Source organism: Procambarus clarkii, chromosome 2 (genome assembly GCF_040958095.1).
Source record: "Procambarus clarkii isolate CNS0578487 chromosome 2, FALCON_Pclarkii_2.0, whole genome shotgun sequence".
NCBI classification, from domain to species: domain Eukaryota; kingdom Metazoa; phylum Arthropoda; class Malacostraca; order Decapoda; family Cambaridae; genus Procambarus; species Procambarus clarkii.
In genome coordinates this window covers 48,676,848-48,694,137 of record NC_091151.1, presented here as the reverse complement: position 1 = coordinate 48,694,137, position 17,290 = coordinate 48,676,848, and the positions used below count along the sequence as shown (strand labels likewise).

At 45.2% G+C, this 17,290-nt stretch overlaps 1 long non-coding RNA gene across 1 annotated transcript; it reads left to right on the top strand.

The window, feature by feature from the left end:
• The first annotated feature begins 1,789 nt into the window (after nucleotides 1–1,789).
• LOC138367106 (uncharacterized) lies at nucleotides 1,790–17,079 on the top strand. Its single transcript, XR_011229305.1, has 3 exons — nucleotides 1,790–1,996; nucleotides 13,613–15,452; nucleotides 15,915–17,079. It is a non-coding gene; the product is annotated as an uncharacterized lncRNA (long non-coding RNA).
• The last annotated feature ends 211 nt before the right edge of the window (nucleotides 17,080–17,290 follow it).

Sequence of the window (17,290 nt, the reverse complement as noted above, 5' to 3'; positions counted from 1 at the left end):
CCGGCGTTCGTCTTCTTCCTGGACCGACGTTGGTGACTTCAATAACTGCGGGGCTTCAGGTATTGACAGTGTGGATACGGATGCGTCGATGTCTCTGCGGTTCGTGGTGGCGGAGGTCCATGTGCCTGCCGGTGCTGGTGCCTGTGTCTCGGACGTGCCTTCGGTTCTTTCTCCGCCGGGGGACTCTCCACAGTGGGGGGTGGTGGCTTCCGCTGCCAGGGATGGTGTGGACTCTGGTGCTGGGCATGGCCTGGTGGTGACGTTACGGAAGGATGCGCGCCGTCCGGGTTCCCTGCTGTCGTCTGGTGGTGTGCCTGGGGCCACGGGTACCCCTGTGGTGCGGGTGCGCGTTGGGCCTGGGGGACGTGTTGCCAGCGTCTGTGATGCCGCCGGGTCACTGGTTGAAGATTGCCGAGTTACTGCTGTCTGACGGACCGGAGTGCTTTCATGGTGGGCAAGTTCCCTTTCTGTGGGGGCGAGTAGCTACTTCTCGCCTCCTGAGTACTACCATCTGGGTCCCCAGTTTGCAGGTGTTTGTTGCTCCGGTTCCGGATGTTATGGCGTCCCCGGTGGATGGACGGGACCCTTTGCAATGGGTGTTCTGGGAGGCGTTTAATGTGCGGTTCCCACGGGCCAAGTTCGCGGGCAAGTATGTGCTCTGATTTCCTGTGTATTTGCTCTGTGACATGCTGTGTGCCCTTCTGGCTGTTTGTTTGCCCTGTTCTATTATGTGCTTCTGCCTCTCCCTTTGTGCGTTGCTTTGCCGTGTGGCATATTAGTTTCTAGTGCTTGGCGTCACTCGTTTCGCGTTTTGGCTTGACATTTCGCCTTTCCTGGCTTTGCGATTCACCCTTCACGGGTACGCCGGGGCGCATCCGATCCCACGATCGTCGTCGCCCCTAACTCAACAACAACAACAACCCCCCCTCCCCCAACAGTCCCTTAAGGCCCATTGACCCGAAAATCCGAAGAAAAATGGAATATTTACGAAAAATTACGAAAAATACTACAACGTTCTGGCAACACTGGTGCAAACCGTTTTATGTTATCTTGAAAAATTACGTAGAGTTAAATTTCCCGCTGCAACTTTCCCGAATCCGGTCCTCGCGGCCTGGGTGCGCTGCGGGGTATTGTCTTACATTGTAGAAGTCTAATATTTCGTAATAGCGTTGAAAATAACATGTTATGCATAAAACGAATATAAACTCACTCATTGGCAACAGTCTCGTGTGAGGGAGAGGGTGGGGTTCGTGGCTTAGCAGTCAGTTACTGTGTGTGTCCCTCAGCTAGTGGATGTATCGTTGACGCGCTCTCACAATATCTCCCAGAACTCATGCTATTTTTGCTGCAATATGACGTACCAAACGAACAAGAGAAAAGCATTGAAAGCTAGATGCATGCGAGCTCTCCATAGAAGGTACGAGCTGGCCGCAATGCGTAAATCACGCATTGTGACCGTAAATCACGCATTGTGACGAGTCGCCGCCGCGAGTATGAGTAACTTGTCGCGGTGCGCTACCCCACTCCAACTTTTACAACTAGATCTGCCTTCACAGCCTTTATTTATTATTCAATTTACATGAAACTTTGCACATTATATGTAGAGTTTATGCCTCTAAAAACACATCTAGTTTTTATTATCTACGTAGATTTATTGATTTTATAAATAATGATAAACTTCATTTTGTTGCATACGTTTTTGGGAAACTTTAAAAATCTGTATTATTGCACTAAATACATCTGGGATAAAAATCCTTGGTTCAAATCTTTATTATATAGTAAGGTCATAGCTGAGTGTCATAGAAATGATTTTGGTTCACAATTGTGGGCTGTGAAAACAATTGAACATTGTTGAAAAAGTGTCTAAATTTTTTTTTTGCTTTTTTCTCCTTCTCTATTTAGGCTGAGATGCTGAAAGTTGGCCTAGTTGCAGCACCTTTCACATGTATCAGGATAATAAATTATGAATACCCTACAACAACTCTCATAGTTCCTGGTAAATAGCCCCTTACCAACAACGTCTACCTCTCATGCTCCCGTCTTGGGTTGGTACAGTTATAGTAGTATGTATTGTAATCGCATAACCCTTGTCTGGTAGGTATGTGATACACTAAAGTGGTAACCAAGAGTCATTCCACGCCAGTTTCCCCAGACATGGTTGTCAACGGACCATAACGTCTGCCCTTAGCCCTACCAGCTTGTATTTTGTTTTGTTTTAAAGATATATACAAAAGTTGTTACATTCTTGTACAGCCACTAGTACGCGTAGCATTTCGGGTAGGTCCCTTGAATACGATCCCCGCCGCGAAGAATCGTTGTTACAACCAAGTACCCATTTGACTGTTGCGTTAAACAGAGGCTACAGTTAAGGATTTGCGGCTAGTAAATCCTCCCCGGCCACCCCCTCCCCATCCGGCCCGTTGGCGTCGTGAGGGGACTTGGTGGACGGCTGCCGGAGTGTGATGCTCCGTGGGGCAGTCCTCTGTCCTTTTCTGGCCTTGCACTCCTGCTGCTGTCTTCTCTAATTGTGCCGGATCGCTTTTCCTTTTCCTTATGTTTCGTTTTTCTCCTCCCTCTTCTCGTATCTGCTTGTCGTTTCCTGCTGACCTTTTGCTTGTTTTGGATTATTTCTTTGGACTTCTTCTATTTTGATGCCCGGGTGCTTGAGGAGGCATACTCTTGCACCCGTAGAACTGTAGTACCCAACGTCTCGAGCGAGGGGAACCTTTTATTGTCAATCCCCCTTTCGTCGCTGAACCCGATCTCGACGGATTGACGGTTCTTAAGGTGGCGTTTGTGGGGCGTATACTCACGACGCACCCCTAGGGAGCCCCGGCATGATCGGCGATAGCTTCCTGTTGGGTGTCCTGCCTCTAATTGTGGCTGCATGGTGGGTATGGGGGCACATTCGTGGATGAATTTCTTTCTCTTCATCTCTATGTCGATGAATGTTTCCGTTGTACCCTCTCAGGCTCGTGGGGTGGGCGACCTAGCCCCCGAGTCGGCCTGTATTGGAAGACCAGGCTCTGTAGCTCCCGCTGCGTTGGGCCCCGACCTTGCTCCTCCTTTGACCGTCCTGACTTCTTCCCCCAGCTCCCCTCCCTCTGTGGTTGGGTTGAGCCTCCAGCCCCCAGTGGTGACCACTTCGTCCCCTGGTGCAGCTAAGTCTCTCGTTGTGACTACTGCGCCTTTTGACCCCTCTCTCTCTCTAGGGGTTCTCAACGCCGTTCGCGCCCCAGCCGCACTCGCTCGATTCCTTCCCGTGCTGATGCGTATCAGGCCTTGTTTGGTCCTGCTTCATGGGCCAAATACTTTGATCTCCTCCCTCTTGATTCTGCGCCTCCTGACGATTTCTCCCTCCATCGGCATCTTGTAGATTCCGTGGATGCGTCTGTTACTTTCAACCCCACTCGTCTCGGTACACGTGTCGTTGCTGCTCCTTCTCAGGATGCAGCTTCCCGCTTGGCTGCCTTATCTTGGCTTATCGAGATCCTGTTCGGGTCTCCAAGAACGTTCAGATGAATGCCAGTGTTGGCACTATTCTCCTCCCACCCCATGTTGCAACCGGTGTTAGGAATCTGCAGGATTGCCATGATGATATTCGGCATATCCTTGATGCCCAAGGCCATTCTGTCCTCCAGGTTGACTCGTTTACTCGTCCCCCCTCGTGGTCGTCGCCGTCAACCCCTTCGCGTTGTGAAGATCACCTTTGATGGTAGGACCCTTCCATCCTCTGTCATTCTTGCTGGTGCTAGTTGCTCTGTCCAGGAGTATATTCCTTCTCGACTTTGTAACAAGTGCTGGAGGTTTGGGCATGGTGCCCTCCGCTGCTCTGGGACTGTCTCTCTGTCCTTTGTGTGGGGGTGAAGGTCACTCTACGTCGGAGTGCACTTCTCCCCAAGCTCGCTGCCTCAACTGAGGTGAGGCCCATCCTACCTTCTCCCGTGCCTGTGTCCATTACAAGCTTGAGGCAGCCGTCCTCAACCTGAAGCACCGGGAGCGTTTATCTTTTCCTGAGGTGAGGCGCCAGATTCGCCGGCTCCCGCCTTATACTAACATCTCTTATGCTCGCGTGTTGCGCTCTTCCTCTCCTCGTCCTTCCCGCCTTCCTCAGACTCACAACCGTTTCTGGGCCTTGGACCCTGATATGCCCACTGCCCCTCCTCTGTTCCTTTGTGTTCTGTCCCGAGGGGTCCCCCTCCTGGTCCTCTGTCTGGGGTTCCCCTTCTTTCTACCCGGTCTGTCATGTCTCCTGTGTCTTCTTCCTCGTCCCCCTCCGATCCTCCTTCCCATCCTCTTCCTCCATCTATCGGCTCTCCCCGCCGCGTGTCGGTGCAGGCAGATGTCCATCGCTCTCCTAACGGCCGTCGTGTGTGCTCTCGTTCAGCTTCTCCTGTTGAGACACTGGAATCCGTTGCCCGGTACGTAGTTGCTGGGACACCAGTCTCTTTAAGTCAGAAGCGTAAGCCTGGCTCCTCTCCTTCCTCCTCCCTGGCGGGTAAGAAGGCTTCGCTTTCTTCCTCAGCTCCTACTTCTGGCTCTGTTGCTCCTTCCCCTCCCGTTTCAGTGATTGCGCCCCCTGTTCCTGCTATGGAGGTTTCTTTGGCCCCTGCTTCCCTTTCGGTTGCTGCTCTTGCTGGGGTGCGCTCCCCTCTTTCTACTCCCCCTCTTCCTGCTGCTGTCCTTGACTGCTCCTCTCCGTTGTCTCCTCCTCTTCCTCCTCCTCCTCCGGACCCCGCCCGCCCACCTCTGATCTGTTCTCCCGTTTCCTTCCCTCCGTCTTTGCTCAGTTTACCCATGCCCCCTAACCCTGACTTTGCTGACCCTGATCCCGACCCTGATATTCTTTAACGTGCTCTGTTGCTCTTTCGCCTTTGTTTCTTCCTTGTTCTCTGTTTTTGTCCTTTCTCTTCTCGTCGTTGTCCATTCTTCAATGGAACGTTCGAGGTTATTACGCCAATTTCCTCGAACTCCAACTTCTGATTTCGCGGTTTTCGCCCCTTTGTGTCTGTCTCCAGGAGCCGATGCTTGGTGCTCGTCCTGGTTGTTTTCGTGGCTATTCCTTTCTCTCCCCCCCCCCCCGCAGCCATTGCTGGGGCTTCTAATTCTTCTGCTCTCTTGATTCGTGCTGATGTTCCCTTTGTTCCTATGCTTTTTCCTTCGCCTCTCCATTGTTCTGCTACTCGTATCTTTGTGAGGAAATGGTACACAGTTTGTTCCATTTATCTCCCCCCGAGTGTCCCGCTTTCTCTTCCTGATTTGAAACACCTCCTAGACTCCATGCCGGAACCTGTGCTCCTGCTGGGTGACCTCAATTGTCGTCATTGTCTTTGGGGTGACGTTCTGACGAATACCCGGGGTCGCCTTCTTGAGCCGTTTCTCCTCTCTTCTTCCCTGTCTCTTCTAAATTCTGGTGAGCCCACTCATTTGGACTCTCGGACTCGCACCCTTTCTTGTCTTGATCTTTCTCTCTGCTCTTCTTCTCTTTACTTAGATTTCACGTGGCAGGTTCTTGATGACCTCCATGGAAGTGATCATTTCCCCATCCTTGTTTCCTTTTTCTCTTTTCGCCCTTCCCTCTCTTTCCCTAGGTGGCAGTTTGCTAAGGCGGACTGGACCCTATTTACCCTCAGTGCTGCTCTCTCTGACCTCTCCCTTCTGCCTCTCTCTCGCGCTCTCCTCCTTTTTCACGACACTGTCTTCAACGCTGCCCTCCGCTCTATTCCTCGCTCTTCCTCTCGGGGTCCACGGAAGTGCGTTCCCTGGTGGAATGCGGACTGTGCTCGGGCTGTCCGCTGTAAGCATGCAGCCTGGAGGAGGCACCACCGTAGGCAGACGACTGATTCTTTTCTTTTCTTTCGGAAAGCGAGTGCGGTGGCCCGTAGGGCCATCCGTACGGCTAAACGTGAATGTTGGGCATCTTATGTCTCAACAATTACGTCCGAAACCCCTCTGACCCAGATCTGGAAGCGTATCCGCAAGATAGCGGGTAAGTTCGTTCCCGATGTTTCACCGGTCCTTCACCTCCATGATACTCTTGTGGCGGACCCGTTGCAGGTCGCTTCCGTACTGGGTTCCCACTTTTCTTCTGTTAGCTCTGGTCTTCATCTTCGCCAATCTTTCCTTCTTCGTAAACCTGTCCTTGAGTCTCGTCCTTTAGATTTCTGCACTCGTCTTCAGCTTCCCTATAATGATCCCTTCTCTCTCTCTTAACTTCGTTCTGCCCTGGCCCTCTGTGGTTCTACGGCGGCAGGCTCCGATGGTATTCATTATGAGATGCTTCGCCATCTCCCTCCGTGCACGTCTCAGTATTTACTGAGTCTGTATAATCGGATCTGGGAGTCGTCGTCAGTCCCTGAGGACTGGCTCGATGCCGTTGTCCTCCCTGTTTGCAAACCAGGGTCTCTGGGTACTTCCCCTAAGGACTTTCGCCCTATTGCCCTCACAAGTTGTGTCTGCAAACTCTTTGAACATATGGTTAACGTTCGTCTGATGTGGTTCCTGGAACACCATCACCTCCTCTCCCCTTCTCAATTTGGTTTCCGCAAGTGCCGCAGCACGACAGATGTCCTGGTGAACTTGGAGGTCTATATTCGTACTGCCTTTGCTGCGAAGACCTCCGTTGTTGCCGTCCTTTTTGACCTGGAAAAGGCTTACGACACCACTTGGCGGTATCATATTCTATCTCAACTTCATTCTTTTGGCCTTCGTGGTCGTCTCCCTCTCTTTCTCCGCAGCTTCCTCTCTCGTCGTTCCTTTCGGGTGCGCCTTGGTACCGCTCTCTCTGCCTCTTTTCAGCAATACGAAGGTGTGCCCCAGGGTAGTGTTCCAAGCACTATTTTTCTGGTTGCCCTCAATGGTCTTCTTTCCTCTCTTCCTTCAGGTGTCTTCTCCGCTCTCTATGTCGATGATCTTACCCTTTGCTGTCAGGGTGATGATTCGCCTCTCCTTCAGCGCCGGCTTCAACTTGCAATTGATGCCGTGTCGTCTTGGGCCACCGATCATGGCTTCAAGTTCTCTACTTCTAAGACTTGTGCCATGACTTTTACGTGGAAACGGGTCGTTCTTCGTCCCTCTTTGTCACTTTATGGTCATCCCCTTGAGTACAAAGATTCCGCGAAGCTTTTGGGGTTATTCCTTGACACTCGTTTGTCTTGGTCTCCCCATATCTCTTACCTCCGTGTTGAGTGCTCTAAGGCCCTTACCCTCCTTTGGGTCTTGTCCCATACTTCTTGGGGGGCAGATAGGTGCACTCTCCTTGCTTTACATTCCTCTCTCGTCCTGTCTAAGCTCGATTATGGTTGCCCTGCCTACTCGTCTGCTTCTCCTTCTACTCTTCGCCGTCTTGATGCTTTGCACCATACTGGGTTGCGCGTCAGTTCTGGTGCCTTTTGTTCGACTCCCGTCCTTAGCTTGTATGTTGACACTGGCTTCCTGTCTCTCCAAGACTGCCGTGATCGCTACTGTCTTCGCTATCTTGCGCGGTCCTTACAACATCCTTCCTCTCGCCTCTGTCGTGCTGTAACTTTTACCCCTCCTGCGGTTCCTGTTCCTCTTCACCACCTCCCTCTTTCTGTCCAGTTATCTCGCCTACAGGACTCTCTTTCCGTTCGTATTTCTAATGTTTCTCCTCGTGTTGTTCCTTCTTTGCCCCCATGGAGAGTCCCTCTTCCACGGTTTTGTACATCCTTGACCCGTATCACTAAAGCTTTTACCCCTCCTACGGTTCTAAAACGCCTTTTCCTTGAGCACTTTTCTTCTCACTCCCGCTCCGTTTCTGTCTTCACCGATGGGTCTAAGTCTGCGGACGGTGTTGGCTACTCTGTTGTTTTTCCTGATCGCACTTATATGTGTCGCTTACCTCCGGAGACTAGCATCTTTACAGCGGAGCTTTATGCTATTCTCTATGCTCTTCGTCTCCTGCTTTCTCGTTGTCAGTCTTCCTTTGTAGTTGTTGACTCTCGTAGTGCCCTCATGGCTCTCGGGTCCTTTAATCCGGTTCATCCAGTAGTTGTCGAGATCCAGCATTGGCTGTTTCTTGTTCACAGTAAATTTAAGTCGGTTGAGTTTTGTTGGGTTCCCAGCCATATTGGTGTGTCTTTAAATGAGCGTGCGGATGCTGCCGCCAAGGAAGCTGTCCGCTCTTGTCCCATCTCTCGTAAAGGTATTCCTTATTCCGACTTTTACCTGGTTATCCATTCCTCCGTCCTTACCCGTTGGCAGGCTTCTTGGTTGTCTGTTACTGGTAACAAACTACGTACTCTTAAATGTTGTGTTTCCTCGTGGCCGTCCTCCTACCACAGTAACCGGCGATGGGAAACAACTCTGGCGAGGTTGCGTATTGGCCATACTCGCTTAACCCATGGTCACTTGATGGAGCGCCACCCTGCTCCTTATTGTCCTAGTTGCATTGTCCCTCTTACGGTCGTGCATGTCCTTCTTGAATGTCCTGACTTCCAGGACGAGCGTGTGTCTTGCTTTCTGACCGCCCCTCGCGGTCACCTGTCCCTCGATAGAATTCTTGGTGACTCAGATACTTTTGATATCGTTCGCCTTATGCGTTTTTGTTCTCATATTGGCATCCTTGGTGATATTTAGCGCCCTCTGATTATTCTGCGCATTTGATGGTGCTACATAGCCTTCCCGGTTTGGTGCCTTCTTTTGATAATTACTTACTTACCCCCCTTGTGCAAAGGAGCTATATCTGCAGATTTAAGTGCTGCTTGTATCTCCCCTGTATCTAGGCTGTTTCTCCATATTACGCTGAGTGCTCGCGCTACTGGTACTTTACATTTCTTTATGAATATTGAATTCCATGAGTCAGGCCCAGGAGCAGAGTGCATGGGCATATTGTCAATTTCTCTTTCAAAGTCTTCCGAGTTCGTGTTAATATCCGTTATATTATCTGCAGCTTGAATGTCATTCATATAGAAGGTGGCTGGGTCAACAACTTTAATGTTGTTTGTACCTCTGTACTGTACTCTGTACCTCCTACATGTACTCTGTACCCGCACATGTACTCTGTACCCCCGACATGTACTTTGTAGCCCCCGACATGTACTTTGTACCCCCCACATGTACTCTGTGCCCTCCACATGTATTCTGTACCGCCCCCACATGTACTCTGCTCCCTCCACGGGGGCCTGGTAGCGTGGTGGATAGCGCGCAGGACTCGTAATTCTGTAAATCCCCCACTCTCCTCCATACTCCCCCACTCTCCCCCATACTTCCCCACTCTCCCACATACTCCCCCATACTCCCCTCCTCTCCCCCACTACTCTACTATACTTTACTGTTCTGTAATGTGCTATACCCTGTACTAAAATGTACTGTATTGTAACATATACTGTACCCTCTACTGCACTGTCCTATACTGTATTGTACTATACTGTACTGAACGGTACTGTACTGTATTGTACGGTACTGTACTATACTGTTCTGTACTGCAGTGTACTATATTGTACCATGCACTGTACCCTGTATTCTAGTGTGTACTTTATGGTACTGTATCTAACGTTACCTAGCTTAGCGTAGCCTAGTCCAGTGTAGCGTAGCTTGCTTAGCTTAGCTTAACATAGCATAAGATAACGTCATTGTGTAAAAAAAAAAAATAGTTCAAATGATCAAAGTGTAACGCACAAGATCTTTATTAAATTTAGGAGTTTTTTAGGAGAAATTTAGGAGTGGCCTAGTTACAAAGGAAGTAGTTAAAAGGTACTCATCAGAGCTTACCAGTATCATAAGAAAAGCTAAACTTTCATATTATGAGACTAGATTCAAAGACGCAAAAGGCAACATGAAAAGCACATGGAATACCATCTCTAATATCCTAGGAACTAAACAACACTCGCACAACCAGATAACACACTCTAAGGATGGGCTTACACCATCATCTGACCTAGAAATGGCGAATGAATTTAATAGCTTCTTTTCATCGATTGGTGCTAACCTTGCAAGTAAAATCCCACAGACTCAGACACATATCAACACATATCTCTCAGGCAGCTATCCAAACTCTCTTCTCCTTTTACCAGTCAGCCCGACAGATGTTGTGTCCATCATACACTCACTAAAAACCAAAGCTGGGAACATCAGTGAAATCCCATCCATTGTATACAAGAGCGCTTCCCATGCCCTTGCGCCACCTATAGCTCTGCTGTTCAACAAATCCGTTGAGTGTCATACCTTCCCTGATATCCTTAAAAAAGCAAGAGTAACGCCAGTTCATAAAGGAGGTAATCCGGCAGACATAAACAACTATAGACCAATATCGAACCTACCCCTACTATCAAAAATATTTGAAAAAATTATGTTCAAACAGCTCTACTCCTATCTTGTAAAATTCGACATTCTTAGCCCCTGTCAGTTTCATATAGACACCAATGTGTAGCCATCAATAATATAACCTCTCCCACTCTATCAATAACCGTTGGAGTGCCACAGGGCAGCATTTTGGGAGCTCTTCTATTTCTTATATACATCAATGATCTGCGTAATGTCTCTAACATTCTGAAACCTATTTTGTTTGCTGATGATACTACCCTCATCTACTCCAACCCCAACCCACATACACTAAATAATGTTGTTAATAATGAAATAAAAAAGTCCACTTATGGATGTCAACCAACAAACTAACACTTAACATAGAAAAGACCTACTACATATTATTTGGAAGCAAATCTACAAATGCAATTCAGCTTCAGATAGACAATGTAAACATTAGCAATAAAAATGATGGAAAGTTTCTTGGCCTATTCCTAGACAAGAGACTCAACTTCAGTACCCACATACAACACATAACTAAGAAAGTCTCAAAAATAGTTGGTATACTCTCCAAAATCAGATATTATGTACCTAACTCTGCTCTCATCTCTCTATATTATGCACTAATCTATCCCTATCTCAGCTATGGTATCTGTGCATGGGGTTCAACCACTGCAAACCACCTCAAGTCCATCATCACCCAGCAAAAATCTGCTATGAGAATAATATGAAAATCTGCTTTCAGGCAACACTCAGCCCCCTTGTTTAACTCCCTAAATATGCTAAACATAATCTCACTCCATAAATTCTCTTGTGTCAACTACATTTACAAAACCCTGTTCTTAAATGCAAATCCTGCTCTGAAACTCTTCCTGGACAAATGTAATAGGACCCATTATCACCACACCAGAAATAAATATCTCTTTGATATCGCCAGAGTTAAACTTAATCTGTGTAAACACGCTATGCAAATAAAGGGACCCAGTTTATGGAACTCACTCCCTATTGAATTGAAAAGCTGTCCAACTTTGACATCATTCAAAATCAATAGTAAAAAGTACCTAATTTCATCTTCATAGTTTTTCACCTTTTGCCTTAAAATTGCACTGTATCTATTGCTACCCAATCTCCCAACCTTTATGTTCCCAATCTGAGCATCTTTGCCATTGTGATCATTGCTGTCTTATATGTGCTGTCAATCTGCTGTATGGTGTCTATTAATTTTGTTTAAATTACCAATCAAGCTGTCAATGTAATCAATCAGAGCTTTAATATAACAATGTGCTTTAATATACTTACTAAGCTCTCTCATCTCATTTTTCTCTTGCAATGTATTTGTTATCATTTATCAATTCTGATAGAAATTACCTACTTAAAATTATCTGTTAGATTAAGGACCTGCCCGAAACACTGCGCGTACTAGTGGCTTTACAAGAATGTAAATACTGTACTATTCAATGTATTCTCACAAACCCAATGTACCTTCTTGTATATATAAATAAATAAATAAATAAATAAATAAATAAATAAATATTAGTCAACATGACTGATGACTTTGCATAAATGTGTAAAAGACTATTTGATTGCATGTTAAATGTAATCGATATTACTAGTTGCAGTGTGGATCTATGGCTTAAATCACGTATATAAATATACATTGGTGTTGTTTAGGGATGGAAATGAACGGTTGGAAAGGTAATATTGCAATAACAATGGTGGTTAGTGAAAGTAGCGTCAGTTGCCATACAGCGCCATTGCAGCCATTTCCTCCCTCCCCTTTTCACGTGAAATTTGGTGCTTATTACGCGTTGTTACAATCAAGAAACAGTGATTTAAGTAGAAAAAAGGATAATGGTGATGCCGTTGGTACATTTGAAAGGCAATTAATGAAGTGTGAGTGTAGGGTACTGTACTGTTGTGTCCTATACTGTACTGCATAGTAATGCACTGTACTGTACTGTTTGGTACTGTATTATACTGTACTGCACTGCATTATACTGTAATATTCTGTACCATATTGTACTGTAGCATAGTGTACTCTACGGTACTGTACTTTTCTGTACTGTACAGTACTGTAATGGAGTGCCCTGTACGGTTGTGTACTGCACTGTACGGTACTGTACTATACTATGCATTATTGTACTGCACTATATGATACTTTACGGCAGTGTTCAGTAGAGTACAGTACAGTACTGTAGTATACTGTAGTGTACCCTCTACTGTACTCTACGTAATTGTATTGTACTGTACTGTTTTGTAGTGAACTGTATTGTAGTGGAGTGTAGTGTAATGTATCCTTACAGTACTATATCGTACTGTACTCTAGTATATTGTACTGTACAGTACTTAAGTGTTGTGTATGATATTTTACTGTAGTGTACCCTGTAGCGTACATTAATGTACTGTACCCTTGACTGTACTGTAGGGTATTGTTCTGTACGGTACTGTACAATACCCTGTATTCTACTGTAAAGTATTGTACGGTAGTGTACGGTACTGTACGTTGTAGTGTACTGTACTCCACTTTATTGTAGTGTACTGTACTATACGGTACTGTACTGTTCTGTATTGTAGTGTAGAGTACTGTGGCCTTGGCTGTTCTGTATCGTAGGGTATTGTACTGTATAGTACTGTACCGTACGGAACTGTACTCTATAGTACTGTGATGTATCGTACCGTACGGAAGTGTACTGTACTATACTGTACTGTGTTGTACTGTACTTACAGCTCGAATAAGTATTGTTAATATTTACTCATTATAATAATATTTATTTAATAATAAGTAATGAAAAGTCATAATTTCTGAGTGTAATGTAAAACATTGTTTCTCATGCATTTGGTACATGTATGTTTCTCATACATTGGGTATACATTTGGGTGTATATATTTCAGTTGGAATAAATAATTGTCATGAATTACCAGATTATCGAATTAGGTGGAGGTGACCAATGACAGTACAGCTTGCGAGACTGTGACGTCAACTGAAAATTAGAAAGGTGATTGGTTGCTGAGTGCACCTGGTCGGTGCGGAGCAACGGAGCGTTATTTTGACCCTAGTATTCGCAAAGTATGGGTGTACAAGTTAGTGTTAGGGCGTGTTGTTACTCTGAGCTGGTACCCCGTTACCCCTTGGGGTCGCTAGGGGTGACAGACCCCTAGCTTACTCATTTTGTACACCGTCAAAACGCGAATACATAGGGTCAAAAACATATAAATATTACAGGTGCCTTATATACCCTCTTGTGGGAGGGTATATATGCACGGTGATATTATTTTAGTGCTGAGGTATAATCATTAGTACAATACAATTATGCACGTAACTAACATTTAATGTATTCATTGTTTTCAGGTGTGTTATTCAACGAGGTAACGGTGAGTGACGCATCGCGTGAAATGGCCCGCTTGGTGAGTTAGTAATCTGGAGGAGACTAACGTCATGGGACCAGTGGTGTTGGGATGATTCAAGTCACACCGTGGCGAGCAGACGCTGGTGGCAGATGTCCCGGTTGAGGTAGCCGATATGGAGCTATCAGTTTAAGGCAAGTAAATTATTACCTATTTTCAGTTAGGAAACCTAATATTGTTAGGATACCCTACTACCCCCTTAAATCTTCATAAAAGAACCCCTAAGGTTTTAAATGTAAAACTGGAGGACGACATACTAAATGTGTTCGACTAAAGTGGTTATTATTAGCTGATCAGAGGGTGGCAATCAATAGACAACAGCTCCCAAAGCCGTAGACTATCGAGGTGTGATATAAGGTTTAAAAATGGCCATTTTAAATGCGGCGCCACATCAGTAATTTGTTTCAGTAAAGTAACTAGAGGTTCAAGTTAAAGGTAGGGTATAGGCATGAATTAACCATTTATATTGGTAGCATCCGGTAAGTGTTGCCTTATTGCAGGTAAAACAGGGACAGATTTGCAGGATGTGTGAAGAACAGAGACGCGTAAAGTTCAGTATTGGTGAATAGTTGGCAGCAAGTTTCGCAATAGGCTTCTGTAGAATTATCGTTGGGATAGGTTTTAGGTTCGCGCAGCTTACTAGAGACTAAAGGTTCGAGTTTCTCACATTGAGGCGGCGAAGAGTAGTCATCATAACACATCTTCGATGTTGTGGAAGTTTTGTGACAGGAAGGTAGTATTGCAGGAATTTGTTAGTATTTTTATTTGAAAACCTCAAGTTGAAATGAAAAACGTCCGTTAGTGTTAGTTTTTGAGATATAAGCATTTCGGACGTTTGACAACGTCTACGTTGTCGACTAAATAATTGAAGTTTAATTTGTGTCGCATGTCGCAGCGAGAACTGGCTGCAATAACATAGTAGGAAGTAATGTTAGCAAAGTGTAAATATAATAGACCGGATGAGTAGGCATATTAAGAGCATGTAAAGACTGCGAAAGGTTCATAATTTAATGACGTTAAATGTTGAACCGTACCTCACATAGGTGTTCAAGCAAGTAGTTCATAACAACGTGGCCAGTAAGGCAAGTATACCGGAATCAGGAATGACGTGTAACGCAGTCGTGTATATTGAAGCGGCACCCACTAGAGGTGCAGGTAAGTAAATTTACGTGACGACGATAAGCCGTGGAGGAAGGTATTTCCTCCCATTTAGGTTAAAACTTATGAATGCGGGCAATCGAATGGCTTAAATAGATGAGTGGGCCGAGAATAACGCAATTGGATGGGGATGGTGTCATGTTTACATTGAGGTGGTGAAATAAGTGTCTTTGAGCACTAGTACAGGGATATTATGGGCTTCATGGCGAGTGCTTTCATTGAAAACCAAACAGGCCTAAACGATTTAATGACTCAACATGTTAAGCGTTTGGTTTGTCTAAAAGTCGAAAAATGCAGTTTGACTGCAGGATGGTGTTGCTTGCGGAAAGTGCTTATTAATACTAGTGAATAACTATCGATAGGCTGTGGCCTCAGTTCGCGTGTCGCCTTTAAAATTGGTTGATAGGGTTGTTCACCTCCCCCTTCCCCCCCGTAGTTTTTCGAAGGGTGTAATTGATATACTACGAGTTGATAAGTAATGTTTATATGAATGTTCATAATGCAGAATAAAATGTAGTTTCGCAGGTGAGAGGCTTGAGTACGTTTGACGTGGATAACGTGGTGTGTAGTTACTTTATGGAGAGACCTGCAATTGTTGAATGAAGTTGACGTGTCTTACATAGAAGGTACGAAATAATTTAAAAATTTTTTTTACCTGTTTATTGTAGTACATAGTCGTTGATCATATAGTTTGTTAGATATGCAGTTGGTTTTTAAGTTATTAAAGTTGTGTATAATGTAAAATTACAAGAAATGGGGGTGGGGGTACTTTGCTAAGAGCGTCGTACTGCCCTCTGAGCACAGTAACATGTGTGGTGAAGGAATGGGAAAATATTTAGATGTAAATATAATATGGGTGAATTGTTGAATCATAAGATTAAAATAGATAATAAGAAAAATTTAGGAATTATTTTATTTGAGCTTTATTGAAATGTAAAGCGGACGTGAATGTAGTTGATAATTTACTCTAAAAGAGTAAAGAAATACCGGTTACTGTGCTAATTGTGGCTATATTTGATTCAAAGTTCTGTGTGTTAGTGCAAAGGCAATAAATATCATTATCATCTCGCAATTCTACAAAAACAAAGAAGGTTGATTGGTAGAGGGAATCGGAGCCAGCGGACTTTGACGTACAACGGAACCAGAGGGTGAGGTGCAAGAAAGTGTTGGAGAGGGATGACGCGACCCACACCGTGAATAACTGAAAGGAGTCGAGATTGGCAGATACGAAGACTGGCCAATAAAGAGAAGGGGGTTGCTGAATCAATGTTACAATCGCATTTGGTATCTTTAAATACAACAGCACTTTCCAGAGATCATAATATACTCGTATTGAGCGGTAAGAATGTGTTTTGTGGCCTTAATACTTATTTCCTGACAGTGTTGGCAAGAGTTAGCAGGGCGAAAATGTGTGGATGGTAAAAGATGCGTGAAGTTTTGCAAAAGGTGTGAAATGACTGAACCTTCCATAAGAGAGTAAATGTTAGTTACTAGGTCGTGTTGTAAAAGACCTAATTGTATACACGATCAAAGGAGAAGTAATCGGTGGGTGGTTATATAATATAATGTTAAAACAATGTATTGATGGTGTTGTAAGGACATCATTATGAAAGATGTAATGAGAATCATGTTAGCAGTAATGCATAAATAGTAGTGTAGAGGTGAGTCATATTTTTGTGGGACAATACTAAAAGGCGTGCTCCAAAACTGTAACTGCGCAATAATTGCAAATATGTACTATATATGACATTGATTTTAGTTATAGTTTATTGAAGAATAGCATGTTATTGGTTTATAAATATATGTAGTATTTAACGTATGCAGGCGATGAGTCAGAACGTTGGTAAAGTATGATGAGCAGACCACACAAGGTTGTATGTTGACACTGGCTTCCTGTCTGTTTATGACTGGTACTGTCTTCGGTATCTTGCACGATCCTTGGAAGATCGTTGATGTGTGGTGCTTTAACTTGTAGCCCTCGTGCGGTGCGTCGTAATTTGAAACTGAAAATAGGTGCAGAGAGTCAGAATTCGTTTACAAAATCACGCTCAAGAGTCAAATTTCCGACATTTCAGACATTTTTTTTGCGTTGATTTTTGCCGCTAGCGGGCAAAAATAGCAGATTTTTGCCAGATTTCTATTTTCAGTTTCAAAAATCGGCAGATTTTTGCCCCGGTAGTGGTGAAAATCGCCCTATTTTTGGAAGCTAGCTGCGAAAATCGCGCGATTTTCGCCGCTAGCGGCCAAAAAACGCGTGATTTTCATCGGTAGCGGGAAAAAAAATCGAGCGAATTTCGCCGCTAGCGGCCAAAAATCGCCTGATTTTTGCCCTCCAGAGGCGAAATTCGATCGATTATGGCCCTCATACAACCGCGCGATTTTCCCTGCTACCGGTAAAAAATCGGGGGATTTTCGCCGCTAGCGGGCAAAACCGGGCGAATTTCGCCGCTGGATGTCAAAAATC